The sequence below is a fragment of the Seriola lalandi genome, unplaced genomic scaffold, assembly GCF_002814215.2.
Source record: "Seriola lalandi dorsalis isolate HSWRI2012SDOR001 ecotype SW California unplaced genomic scaffold, Sedor1 jcf7180002053944, whole genome shotgun sequence".
Lineage (NCBI taxonomy): Eukaryota > Metazoa > Chordata > Actinopteri > Carangiformes > Carangidae > Seriola > Seriola lalandi.
In genome coordinates, this window is record NW_019524497.1 from 20,319 (window position 1) to 24,173 (window position 3,855).

Sequence of the window (3,855 nt, forward strand, 5' to 3'; positions counted from 1 at the left end):
AGAACTTCATCAAGAGATTCTTGACATGAATAACGTCAAGGCGAACATCAGAAGAGCAGCTCAACTCCACCGAGCCTCGAGAAATAGGATACACGGGGCGGCTCAGATACAGAGATACAGGCTCCATCTCTCAGAGTGCGCGATGCAGAGCACAGTCACATAATATCATAATGTCATCTTGATAACAGACCAAGTTTGGGGGGGAAAAATGGGCAAGCTGTTTTCTTTCTTTCTTGTTTGAAAGGAATTATGAATATCAAACACACTCACTTTGACATTGACATTCATTATTCCCGCATGTGTTTTACACAGAGAGTTTGTATGGCCGGTTAAAAGCCTGCAAAACATAGGTATAAGCAGAAGAAATGGGAAGATTATGATATTATGAATATCATAATCTTCTATATTAAATAATATTTTGAAGGGTAATACAATCAAAGGGAATATTATATCATGCACAGATTCTTCATCCACTTTCTTATTCCACCCGACCCTCTCCCTCTCCCAGCACAGAGACTTGTTTCAGTGAAGGCAGAGCATGTGCCACAGGGTAGGGGAGCTGATCCTGACATAATTTGTTTCTTTAAATAACTGTGGGAATAGACGCCCCGAGCTAAACATATATTAACATAAACAGCCAGTTCCGAGTCACATGGCATAACAGAACCAGACCGCAGTGATGTCTCAGGTATAGGTTGAAGTTGAACAGAGCTTCCATGTCTTTGTGTGCGTTTGAGTGTTTATCTGTTCTGGGTATGTGGGGAGTTTATATGTTTGTCATGATCTGAGCGAGGTCACAATGTGGTTTATGTAAGAGCCAAATATCCAGAAAACAAGTGCAGCAATCATAACGGAAGAAGACGAAGAAAAAAAAAAGCCATGGGCATTTTGCTCCCATATCTTTCACATCACAGAAACACACACACACACACACACACAACAAAATCAAACACAGTGATGGATGTCAGAGATGAAATATAGTTTTTATGTAACGTGACTTGGAGTTTTGGTTCTCACTTTGTGGTTGTAAGCAGCAGAATAGCTGCGCCTCAGTGTGAAAGCTGTTTTGTTTTCTTGTTGTTGTTTTTCTTAACTGCTCATTTTAAAAAGGCATAATGAAAAAAAAAACCCTGTGGGTCCTCACATGGCGGAAATTCATTTACTTAAAGAGGATTAGAATTTCCATCAATTGTCCGTCATGCAGATAGGTCGGCGGATTTATGATTTGCACGTCTGTTAAACCTCTCCACATGAAGGAGGAAAAGTAGTTCTGCTGGACAAAATAACAGAAACTCCTCCCAGTAAAATGACCCTAGTTGAAACAACGCCTCTGTGAAACCATCTCAACACAAACTGAATAATAAAAGGCTTCACAAAGGTTTTTTTGTGTTTGCTTTTTTTTTTTTTGCATTGGAATGTGCAAGTGCTTCTTTTTATCCGTAGAAATCCTACACTATACTGATCACACTTTGCTGATGCCAAATCCAACGCTGTTTGCCTTATAGTCTGTGAGACTGCTGCTACGTTTGGCAGGGCAGAAAAGCAGGGAAGCCTATCTGCTGACTAACACATTACAACACACACATTAATCATGTGCAGTCCTATGGCAAGGACGTCGTAGTGGATGACAAATGTCGAGGAGCGCTACCTCCTCCTCACTGTCCCGCACACAGCGGGGCCCGACTGATGTAAGCGCGGCTAAAATTATCAGCTCGCCTGATCTGAGCCAAGCTGGGCAGGAATGTGTCACAGGAACCGCCTGCATCAACATATTAACACACGGCTCGCACTTCAGCGCACACAGACACACAGGTGCACGCAGCTCTAGTGGCACATCATTATAACAAAAGCATGTCGACGGAACAAAAAAAAAAACAACAAGCACATCAGGATTTCTTCCAAACACAGATACTGACAGAATTCAGTTAGAGGGCTGCATCTGCAACACGGTGACAGGGTGTGTTTTTGATTTTTAATTACACAAGTTTGATTGAAGCTGATTACAAGTGGATTTATGGTTTTAATTAGACCTCGAAATAGCGCAATCATTAATCCACAGTGAATGGCTACATCGCAAGTTTTCTGTTCATCTAAGCTCATCTGACCATGTATTTCTAAATACGCTGCTTTCATAACACTGACCCAAATTTTGCCAACTTAACCAATACTACTCACTATTTGTTTTTACCACCACAGACTCACCAAAGCTTTTTTTTCTCTGGTTCCTATATTTACCCTATAGGAGAAGATGGTATACAGCAAGGAGAATTTACAGTTATTATTATTTTTCAATACAGAAACATTCAGTGCAAATTCAAACGTCTAAACGTTTGGTTTCCATACTGTACAGGGCCTATAGCTGACAGAGTGTCAGTCCTTCAAGAAGTAATGAACCAACTCATGACTGGTTCAAGGATTATTATCAAGACAGTGACCACAGGAACATGAGTACTTCATTGTTTTAACACATCAACGAGTGTAACTAGTCTATCCTTCAGTTGTATTCATATAGAACAACAGACTCACCTCTCCACTGTTAAAGAGATTTAAAAAAAAAAAAATGCCAGTGCCATACAATGCAGATTGATTTGCTGAATATCTTCTTCGTTTGACCCTCTGATCAGAACTTATAATGAACTGAAGCATCACTACACAACTCTCTGTATTAATATAAAGGTTAGAATTGCAAGCCTACATTGAAAGCAAGCAGTCATCTTCTGGAATCAAGGATTACGTGACAAGCACAGTGGAAAAAGACAAGTTAAAATAAAAGTGCAAAACACAACATATATTGAAGAATAAACTGAGCCCATGTGAAATGATCTTGTATTGTTGGCTATAAGAAATCTGCCCCTTTCCTGGTGCACTGTATTGAGATGTTTAGTTAGATGTGAAACCTCTTTCATATGACAGTAAAATGGACCAAACTGACTAAAACTGCAGTGTTTTACAGCAGTTTCATATCCTGTTATAAATATAATGCTCAGGAAATGGCATAATATGGTCAGTGCTATTACTGAGACCCCCTGAGGGATCTGTCTAAATATATCCAACATGACATGACTGCATCTCTCAGCTCAGTCACTAAGCTTTCACCACATGGCTCCCACCCCCCCAACAATGCAAAGTAAATACGGTTGAATATGCTTTTGAAAACTTATATGTCCTTTAACCACAGCACAAATATGCGCTCACTCTTATTCCACACATTAATGCTGTACGTGTGCGCACATCTGAGCATGTACAGTCACTTATTTTCAATCCAAACAAGGGACAGATACTAACCGTGCCCGTGGAATCTGTTATCCAGCCAATTATCGACTAAAACATCATATTTTTTGTCCAAAAAAGAAAAAAAATAGTTTGGGCTTAGAATACACATCAAAGTGAACATGAAAAACATAAAACATAAGCTGCATATTATTCGAAAACCTCTGGTGTAAAATATAACGCACATAGAAACTGACACTAGAGCATATAACCCAGTAATCGTTAATATCACTTCCACATGACTGTTATCCATCAGAAAAAGTGATAGCTGAGCTCCAGCATGCCTGTTGGAGAAGCTGGAGCTGGATGTTTAAAAAAAAAAAAAATCAATAAAAACTGAACTAAAATAAAAAAGGTCATTTAAGCTGAATTAGCCATCACAGCTTTTACATCAGAGGGTAATAACAATTAGCCTGACCAGATTCTTACAGAAGTCCCAGCTAAAGCTGTCACATCTCTCAGGGGAAGCCCTCTAGCTTTGAGAGTTTAATCAAAAATGTTCTCTTCTTCTTAAAACTTTGAATTAATGAGTTTGAGCTGTACTTGTTTGCTTCTGTGCCAAAGGACCCTCTCCTCTCCACCACC

General features: G+C 39.5%; 1 protein-coding gene across 1 annotated transcript in view; it reads right to left on the minus strand.

The window, feature by feature from the left end:
• Positions 1–3,855, minus strand: part of LOC111652342 (tripartite motif-containing protein 3-like) — a 22,231-nt gene that overhangs the window by 16,578 nt on the left and 1,798 nt on the right. The gene's annotated exons all lie outside the window — the stretch shown is intronic.